This window comes from Chrysemys picta, chromosome 13 (assembly GCF_011386835.1).
Source record: "Chrysemys picta bellii isolate R12L10 chromosome 13, ASM1138683v2, whole genome shotgun sequence".
In the NCBI taxonomy this organism is placed as follows: Eukaryota; Metazoa; Chordata; order Testudines; family Emydidae; genus Chrysemys; species Chrysemys picta.
The window spans coordinates 44,758,483-44,769,238 of record NC_088803.1 but is presented as its reverse complement, the minus strand read 5'-3'; the positions used below and the strand labels follow the sequence as shown (position 1 = coordinate 44,769,238).

At 39.5% G+C, this 10,756-nt stretch overlaps 1 protein-coding gene across 4 annotated transcripts in view; it reads right to left on the bottom strand.

The window, feature by feature from the left end:
* Positions 1 to 10,756, bottom strand: part of GNAS (GNAS complex locus) — a 246,184-nt gene that overhangs the window by 147,908 nt on the left and 87,520 nt on the right. Inside the window, exon 1 of one of the 4 annotated variants that reach the window (XM_065566097.1) lies at positions 18 to 37. The exons of the other annotated variants lie outside the window; for them this stretch is intronic. The gene's annotated coding sequence lies outside the window, so the exon portion shown is untranslated. Of the gene's footprint in view, positions 1 to 17; positions 38 to 10,756 lie in introns of those variants that run through there. 4 annotated transcript variants of the gene reach the window in all.

Here is a 10,756-nt window from a genome sequence, read left to right as displayed (position 1 = left end):
TTCCCCAGTAAGCTCACCATAGTAGAGGTCTGTCCTGCAAACACCAGTGCATAATGCTTGCTGCAGCCTACGGGCCCACTGAAGTCATTGTAGCCTGATTGTTTATCCAATTTAGGACTAAATTATCTTAATTTTATTCATTAGTATCATGTTTTAATGTTCTAGGCCTGATGCTGCAAACAATTTGGGCCATGCATAACTTTAATGACTTTAAACTTAATAGTCTCATGGAAGGACTATTCATGCTTAAAGTTAAGTATGTGCCTAAGTGTTTGCAGGATTGGCAGTTTAACTATTCAATTAAAGTTTATAAACTTTATTCCAGACACATTTTAACTAAGCTGTTCATGGGGAAAGAGCTGTCACTTTATAAATAAAATACTTATTAGAGAACAGCAAACCAAATATTTGTATTTAAATGTATATTTGTATGTTATAGGTTGCTGAATTTTAAGGCTTTTCTAAATTACATAAGGCCTATCCTGCAAACACTTAAGCATATACCTTTACTGATGTAGGTGGTTCTATGTGAGTAAAGTTACTCAACTAAATGTTTGCCACAACAGTCCCATATACTTTGATCCTGGAAGCTCAGCATAGGCAGAATCATCTCCCTGCAGGCCTGGGACCAGAGCCAGATGTTTAATTTTAAGTATGCAAATAATTCCACTGAAGTAAATGGGGCTACTTGCATGGTTAAAGTAATATTGCTGGATTAAAGCTTTAGACTACATTGCACTACATCCTGTCTCTTGTGTATATGCCTTTTGTTAGCTAACCATTTCTGGTTTATTTTTAAAAGATTTACAAAATAAAAATACCCTACCCAAAGCAGGCAGTAACAAGCATAAACAAGTGAACTGCACTTGCAGTTGGAAAATAAAGGTTAGTGCCTTAGTGTTTCTTCTTGTAAAATACTAGTTCCCCAACATTTATCAAAAAGGGATTTGTTTTTCTAAGGCTCTCATCCTGTAATCTGCAGGTGGAAGGAGGCTGTGCAGAGCCTCACAGACTGCAGTGGGGCTTCATAGAGGTATAGGTATGTTTATGCAGAGCAGCTTACAAGGTCAGTGCCAAAGAGTTATTAAAACAACAACAACAAAACTGTCACTGTAGTCCTGATCCTGCAAACAATTGCACATCTATTAACTTTATGTTTTCATGTGCATGAAGTTAATTCCTGAAGAGCTTGCAGGACATGGGGCCATTTTTGCAAAACCCCATAAATTTGTACTCCCTCTGTTGCCTTCGTATCAGCAAAAACTAGTCTCAAAGTTGTGCTAATACGGTTGGTCAGGCTGGTACAGAAGCAAAGATATTTATTGGCATGATGTTCTGGCATTCTGTAAGCTGAAGTTGTCAAACAAAATGACTGTTGATATCAACTCCACTCAAAACACCAGGGAAAAGAACAAGATGGGAAAGGAAAAAATATTTTAAGCTTTTAAAAATATTAAAGCACATAATGAAGATATAGACAAGATTACCTGATAGCATCTGCCCCAAACTGATATTTTACCTGAGCTTCTATATTAGTTATCACTGTATTCTCTCTGTGATTAGTGAAAAATGTATGTCCCTCATCCCAAGTAAATTTATTTATCCTCCTTTGGAAAATTAAATTCTGCACAAGAAAATTCTAGTGTGCATCAGCCAGTTAAAATACTGGCAACCACCTGCAGTAAGAATACAGTAAGCATCCAGGAAGTCATCTTGACCTATTAGACTGCACCTATTCTGTTGCCCTTACTTACAGGGAGGTGGATCTGAAAGCAATCATAGGTCTGGAACAGAATACCTACCCAACCTAAGGCTTTGGAGATTTTTCAGGGCTTTTGGTGATTCTGTTGGTGTCAAACATGAAAGTGACGGGGAGTCTGGGCCTTGAGCCATAATCCTTTGAAGACAATGGGAAGACTCCTAGTGACTTTACTGAGCATTGGATCAGGCCCAAAGAAGCCCTCAAAGACTTGTCTTGAATCTCCACTGCCCAGATTCAATTGAAGCAGAAGATATATAATTTTCCTGGCTTTTATTAATTATTATTATTATTTGAAATGTATTTGGAGTCAATTTATTTTCAAACAAATGCCAGTTATATAACGGGGTATTTGCAGTGGGGTGGGAACCATATGAGCCAGAGTAAAATTTACACTGAAAATACAGTAAAAACGAGGGCTGTCAAGCAATTAAAAAACTTAATCACAATAAAAAATTAATTGTGATTAATCGCACTGTTAAACAATAATAGAATACCATTTATTTAAATATTTTTGGATGTTTTCTACATTTTCAAATATATTGATTTCAATTACAACACAGAATACAAAGTGTACAGGGCTCACTTTATATTTATTTTGTATTACAAATATTTGCACTGTAAAAAACAAAAGAAATAGTATATTTCAATTCACCAAATACAAGTGCAATCTCTTTATAATGAAAGTTGAACTTACAAATGTACAAAAAATAACTGCATTCAAAACTAGAACAACGCAAAATTTTAGAACCTACAAGTCCACTCAGTCCTACTTCAGCCAATCGTTCAGACAAACAAGTTTGGTTACAATTTGCAGGAGATAATGCTGCTTACGTCTTGTTTACAATGTCACCTGAAAGTGAGAACAGGCGTGCACATGGCACCGTTGTAGTCGGCATCGCAAGGTATTTACATGCCAGATGCGCTAAAGATTCATGTCCCTTCATGCTTCGACCACCATTCCAGAAGACATGGGTTTATGCTGATGACGGATTCTGCTCAATAATGATCCAAAGCAGAGCACACCGAGGCATGTTCATTTTCATCATCTGAGTCAGATGCCACCAGCAGAAGGTTGATTTTCTTTTTTGGTGGTTTGGGTTCTGTAGTTTCCACATCCAAGTGTTGCTCTTTTAGGACATCTGAAAGCATTCTCCACACCTCATCCCTCTCAGATTTTGGAAGGCAGTTCAGATTCTTAAACCTTGGGTCGAGTGCTGTATCTATCCTTAGAAATCTCACATTGGTACCTTATTTGTGTTTTGTCAAATCTGCTGTGAAAGTGTTCTTAAAATGAACATGTGCTGGGTCATCATCCAAGACTGCTATAACATGAAATATATGGCAGAATGCAGGTAAAACAGAACAGGAGACATACAATTCTCCCCCAAGGAGTTTAGTCACAAATTTAATTAATGCATTTTTTTTAAATGAACATCATCAGCATGAAAGCATGTCCTCTTGAATGGTGGACAAAGCACAAAGGGCATATGAATGTTTAGCATATCTGACATGTAAATACCTTGCAACGCCGGCTACAAAAGTGGCATGCAAATGCCTGTTCTCACTTTAAGGTGACATTGTAAATAAGAAGCAGTCAGCAGTATCTCCCGTAAATGTAAACAAACTTGTTTGTCTTAGCAATCGGCTGAACAAGAAGTAGGACTGAGTGGACTTGTAGGCTCTAAAGTTTTACATTGTTTTGTTTTTGAGTACAGTTATGTAACTAAAATAAAATCTACATTTGTAAGTTACACTTTTATGATAGAGATTGCACTACAGTACTCGTATGAGGTAGATTGAAAAATACTATATCGTATTTTACAGTGCAAATATTTGTAATAAAAATAAGATAAAGTGAGCACTGTACACTTTGTATTCTGTGTTGTAATAGAAATCAATATATTTGAAAATGTAGAAAAACATCCAAAAATATTTAAATGGTATTCTATTATTGTTTAACAGTGCGATTAACCGCAATTAATTTTTTTAATCACAGTTAACTAAAAAAAATTAATTGTGTGAGTTAACTGTGATTAATCGACAGCCCTAGTAAAAACTCATCAGTTTCCCATTGTAATAGTTATGAAGAGAATGCAGAACTGTCAATATGTACCACTTTATGAAGAAGGGGAAATCTGCCCTCAGCCTCAAGGCATTTTTGTATTTTCTTTGTCATCAGTCCCTTCCAGATGGGGGGAGATCTTTAACTGGAGCCTCAAAGTACTCATAAATGTGTGCACAAATATGATAGTAATTGGAGGTGGAGACAGAAAAAGGCCAAACAAGCTACCTGGATGGGAAGTGTGGTAGAACATTCACTGATAAGTGAATCATTGCTGTGAAATTGTTTGCATTTGTACCTGATGGCACTGATCACTGTCCTAAAACAAAATGTGAATTAGGTGTGTGCTGAAATGACCACAATGATCTGTATATCTGGAGCAGCTGCGGGACAAAGGAATTGTGAAGGTCCTTGTATACTGTATACCTGCGGCCTTCAGGGTGGAATAAGACCTTGGGCTATGGTGTTGGATAAGAAGGATGTATTCAACTAATTTACAAAACTCCCATTGATTTACAGTGGAACCTGATTTGGCCCATTGTATTAAAACTGGTGCTCTCTTTATTAAAAACAGTAAAAAAAGAACTATCCAAAAGTGTGCATTCTGTGATCACATGACATTTGTATTAGGGACTGTTCCTCATTTATCTGAAAAAATGATGTCTTCTTCACCCACTGCAGGCCTAGACATAGGGAGACAAAACCTATTGACCTGATCCTGCACTGTTTAAGTTAATGGGAGATCAAGTCCTATATGCATTAATTTGTGAGACTGGGCTCCTTTTAGTTTTGACTGTGTTTCACACTTCCAGCTAAATATTATTAAAACCGGTTGATGTTCCTTCTGGGTCTAAATACAATGATAGGTAAAAGCTCCAGAAGAAATGTTATATTGCAACCCAATATTATCCTGTTGCAGATTCTTTTTTACAGTCTAAAAGAAACATTTCCAAGGAAACTGATACCTCTGTGTGGGTCTAGATTTAAGGATTTTGAGGGAAGGGGCATGGAATTTACTCTGGTGGCAAGACAACAATATTTTGTCAAGGTGGTTTATACCTGAAGTTAAAAATTGCTCCAAAGCAGCGACAATAGGATCTTTGGAAATTAATAACATTAAAAGACCACCTTTGTACTTAGGTGATTGTGAGAGGTTTATGTGTTGGTAAGTTTCATATAATACTTTTGATTATATTTGATAGATTTGCTGAGGGTGGGTCGAGGGACTGGAATGCTGATCCCACTGAAGTGTGATCTTGAGAGGAAGGGACGCTGATCCCTTCTTGTCAAACACCTGTGAATCTGGAATTCTCCCCCACCTAAACATATAACGTAGCATCCTTCAAGGCAATGCCTAAACCCTGTTTCCTTTTTTAATACCGTTCATTGTATGGGAAGGAAGGATGAGGATGCCTTTGGTTTTTTCTGCTCCACTCTGGGACAATGTTGTTTTCAGGGCTTTATTATCTTCTAGAGGATTTAGAGTATCGGGGGGAAAGAATTAATTAACACAATTATACGCAGTGGGTGCCCCAAAAAGTTCCACTGGTTCTGAGCACCTGGCAGGATTGGACCCTTGAGTAGAAATGAGAGTTTTCCTTGGGAAAGGTCCATGGTTACTCAGCACATCGTGCTGCTGCTCCATAGGTTCATGACCCTAATGTTCCAGTGGGTCTAAGAGAATTCCCCCTTGTAAAAATAGGGAGCATCTCTGGAACAAGTGGAATCTTTCAACCAGGTGGCACTTTTTAAGGGCACCTAATATATCTCTGAGTGTGTGCACGGACACTCGTGTGTTGATTAGAGATGTTTTCTCTCTTCTGCAGGCTGTTTTTTTTTAAATTTAGCATGATAAATAAAAGGCCTATGCTCTTGGGTTAAGACTCCAGTAATGCAGGATCAGACCTACAATTCTCAACATGATTAATCCCCAGTAAACTTGGCCTTCCCGCCAGTCTGATGTGGTGATTCATTAAGGCTACGATTTAGACTCAGATCCATCTTTTATTTGCCTTGATTAGTTCTGTCATTGCCCGAACAATTCCTAGGAGGAGGTCTCAAAACGCATGAGACCCCAGGGGACTCTTGCAGTGAATCAAGTCTACTGCTTATAATTTTGCTAGATGGAGCCATCTTCAATCATGCAAAATCCTTTGGGCTTGAAATTAACAACATCTCAGTGATAAAAAAAGTTTCAAAGTCTCCTGCTTGCTCTTTGATATGGTAAACAAGGGACCCTAGAGCAGTAGTTCTCAGCCAGGGGTCCAGGGCCCTCTGGGGGCCCACAAGCAGGTTTCAGGGGGGTGCCAAGCATGGCCAGCATTAGACTCACTGGGGCCCAGGATAGAAAGCTGAAATCCTGCTACATGGGTCTGAAGACCAGGGGCCTGAACCCCGCCACCCAGGATGTAACTTCGCAGGAGCCCCTGTGGCAGGAGCCCCTGTGGCATGAGCCCCAGGCAATTGCCCTGCTTGTTCACCCCCTAATGCCAGCCCTGGCTTTTATATGCAGAAAAACAATTATTGTGGCACAGGTGAGCCTTGGAGTGTTTATAGCATGTTGGGTGGGGGCTCTGAAAGAAAAGGTTGAGAACCCCTACCCTAGAGTAACCTCAAGCCAGTTTAAGGGGAACAAATAAATTTGAGCCCAAAAATAATCTAATAAGGAAAAACAAAGCAAACTGGACATGGAGCTAGCAGCCTATGCAAATTTTTGTCCCCTGCAGTCACCAGCCAAAGAACAGGTCAACAAGCCCTAACAGGTGAACCAGGTCAAAAATTAAATTATCATCAATGAAACCCAGGTAGATCAAGAAACTATCATCAAGTAGAACGACCGTATGGAATAGGAATAGGAATTTCGAATAGGAAACAAGCAGGGTATAATGAAATGTGCAATGTCACTAATAAACAAATAGGTGTGCCATCAATATTCTCCCAAAAGAACAAACTGAAAACACTTTCTGAGTACACCAAAACTAACAGAGCTAATGGGAAATGTTTCCCTCTCCAGTAGAACAGAATTTTCCATACAAAAATTCTAAACCTAAAGTTTAAAAAAAACAAAAATAAAAAAAAATAAAAAAAATCCCAAAACCTACTTATTGAATTGGCCACAAGGTTGGTTTTTTTTTTTGAAGTCCTAACACCCCCCCCCCCCCCAACGTCTCTTTAACTAAATGAAAACAGACTTTAAGGAATTCAGGATTATGATAGTAAAAACACAGAATTATCGCCTTTCATCTTCTACCTTCACCCATCTTCTCTTTTTTATTATTAATTTATTTTCCAACCATTCAGGCATTCAGCAGTGAACTTTGTAAAAAGTTTCTTATGAAACTGCAGTACAAGTACATCCTAGTGCTCCAGGCAGCACATGTGACATGTTGCTGTCAAAGGGTGGGATCTGAGAGGCAGATTATGAGTCTGAGTTACAATTTCATCACCAGTTTGTTCTTTAGGCAGTGCACAGTTTAGCCCTAAATAATATTATTATTAATTACTGGCCGAACATTTTCATTTTATGGAGTGTAACAGGAAGGGGTATAAGAAGATTTCTAAATAGATCTTGGTACATTGTCACAGGTTCTAATGTGCTGTAATCCATCTGCCACTTTTTACATTCTAAATTCAAACTGCATTCAAACGATCACACGCAAAATAGCTTTTATAATTGCACATATGTTTTACTGTGGCAAAGCTATAGTACTCTCAATACCAACCGCCATTATTAAAGGTGACCTGCAAAGGAAACAGAATGGAGTTTTTGCTGTTTTTCTTAGCACAGAAAGCCTGAAAAGGTTATCTAAAAACATATTTTTTTCCTGCCTTGTTATTTTTACATTAAAAACTAAGGCCCCTATCTTAAAGCTGTATTCATAGAGCACACAAATGCAGTTCTAAAACTGGAGCTTAAGTTCTTATCTACACTGATTTTTTTCTTGGAAGACTTTATGGAGATTTGACAGGACTATGATTTCAGAGGTGCCATGCAATGAAACCATTAAGTCAATGGAGAGGCAGTGCAGTCTAGTGGACGAAGCACTGAATTGGTATTCAAGATACAGGTCTGTCTCATCTTACGCGGGGGTTCCGTTCCGCGGTTAGCACATAAAGCGAAAACCGCATATAACCAAAACCCCATTGAGTTCAATGGCGAGCGAAATCCCCCGCACTACAGGTATAGTATTAAAACTGTTGTTTTTCTCTTTTTTGTTTGTTTGTTTTGTTTTTGCAGACTGCGTAAAGTTGAAATCGCGCATGTTAAATGTGCGTAAGATGCGACAGACCTGTACCTGGGATCTAGACCTAGCTCTGCCTCTGATATGCTGTGCAACTTCGGGCAAATCACTTCCCCTCCTGTCCTTTGTCAGTTTTGCCTACTTAGATTATAAGCACCTCAGGGTAGGGACCATTTCTTATGACTATGTACAGTACTGTACCCAGCAAAATTAAGCCTCCATCTCAGTTGAGATCTTTAGGCACTACTGAAATACACATAAATAAAATAAATAATTATTACAGTGGGAAGTGATCTTTATTAGACTGTAAAACTGTTTTGTTTTTTATTAATACCTATTCAACTCAAACAGTTGGGAGAACGATGGCTTTGTTAAAGTTTTAACGCTCTTGTATTTCAGTGACGGTCTCAAAAAACTCCCAGTTCTCATCTGAGCTCCCAACATTTCCATACATTTTATATATTTAAATAACAAAGAAGCAAACTTTTCTTTTTGGAAATATACACACACGCTTTTCAGGCCTTCTTTATCCACCATCAAGAAACAAACAGGGCAGAAACCCAACAGCTTGTTCTTTTACAGGTCACCTGTTTGCTTTATGCTCTTGGGTATTGTAATGCAGAATTTGTTTTTCCATTGCTCCGTGCATACTCTCTTGTCTGAGGAAGAGTAGCCTAGCCACTTCTGAAGCAATCAACTTGTTACAGCTTAGGCTACACCACGTAAACATTGAGCAAGTTTCATAGCGGAGAGCCCAGTCCTGGCAGGTGCTCAGCATACTCAGCCAGCATGGACTTCAATGGGAGTGGAAGATTCTCAGCACCTTAGTTACTAGGCCTCCAGCATGCTCCACATAAATGAATGAAGTAATACTGTATAAAGAACAGGAGTACTTGTGGCACCTTAGAGACTAACAAATTTGTTTGAGCATAAGCTTTCGTGGGCTACAGCCTACTTCATCAGATGTATGTAGTGGAAAATACAGTAGGAAGATATATATACCTTCCTACTGTATTTTATACATCTTCCTACTGTATTTTCCACTACATACATCTGATGAAGTAGGCTGTAGCCCACGAAAGCTTATGCTCAAACAAATTGGTTAGTCTCTAAGGTGCCACAAGGACTCCTGTTCTTTTTGCAGATACAGACTAACACCGCTGCTACTCTGAAACCTGTAACACTGTATGTGTACATCACCCTCTCCTCTTCAGTCTGTGGGGTCACTGTATTTGTGCTAGTAAAGAGCTGTTGATAGAAATTCATCCCTCTCTGTACTAATGCTGAGGAATCTGGATTGGTGTAGGGAATGCTGCAAAGGTGAGGACTCAGATGGAGTTCACACCCCACCGCCCCCTCAGGTGGTAGGGCTGCAGCAAAACCTCTAGGCTTCTATGCCAGCCTATAAACCCCCCTCTGTGTCCTCTGCATGGTTTTGGAGTAACTAGATTCAAGAAAGTGTAGGTGCAGAACAGGGCTCCTGGCAGACTCCTTCTCCCTAATGACTCCTTCTGCTGCAGTCTACTTGAAACAGCGTTGAGTCCCCTCTGGCATATGGGGGAGGGACAGTCCCGTGCTCCATGCAGGGTTCTTTCACTTGGCTGCATTTCATTTACATAGCCACACATTTATCCTGCAATATTTTACCTTTGAATTGGTGTAAGTATTACTGAGGCGGACACTAACTCCATGCAAATGACTGGTCAGGAAGGCGTCTCCCAAGGACGTCTTCCAGAGGAAGATTTCAGCAGCCACATTATTTGTTTTGTTTAAAATGATTTCGGTCTTGATAGTGTCTCTGTACCAAAGCGGCACACGTGCTAAGCATGCACAGCACTGCCTATTGTGAGACACACAGAAAGGAATAGATTTAATTGATTTTGTTGTTTGAAATATCTTGTAGCTGCAGGGAGAATCCTAGCCAGCAAGCTGAAATACAACCAAGCTTTTAGAGGACATTTTGGGGCCTAATGTTCCTGCATTGTCTTTTTAGGATTCAGCCTTAACTCTGGATTTCTAGGCCTGTTTGGCCTAGCTCATGCATGGGCATGTTTGTTATTATTACTAGAGCTGGGCGAATGCCACACAGCATTTTCCATGAATATACTCTTGAATGAAAAGTGTGTTAATTTTCCCTGAATATTCTAGTGAGCGAGTTTATAGACAGTATCCTCAAAGAGAAACTTTCTCCTTAAATATTATCTCTGATCCTTTGGTCATGTGCCTACCCAGGCTGAGAAAGTCCAGACTCTTTCCCCCCAGCCATGGATTCTGTAGAGAGTTCATCATTCTTGTGAGTTGGTTGTTGGGAGATGGTCAAAGCTGATGGTCCTAGATTGCGCTGTGTCAGCGATCCTGAGGCAGTCTTTCAGTCAAGCCTCTACTACAAAATAGATGCTGTAATGCACAATGGAAGTTGCAATGCAAGATGAAGGTCACCCTCCAAAATGAAAGTTACAGTCAAAATGTCGTTCACAAAACAATGGAGCTCACAACATGGCACTACATCCAGTGTCACAATCACAGTACATCTAGGAAGACCAGATTACAGAGAGAAAAGGTAGGAAGGGCTGCCTATCTGGTGGATGCTGACCAAACCTGGACTCACAGGAGAGGTGAGATCATAGGGGTGTGTTGAGGACTGGGTTCTTTTTCAAAGATCTGTAGCTCTCTAGTGCTGTTTAAGAGTAA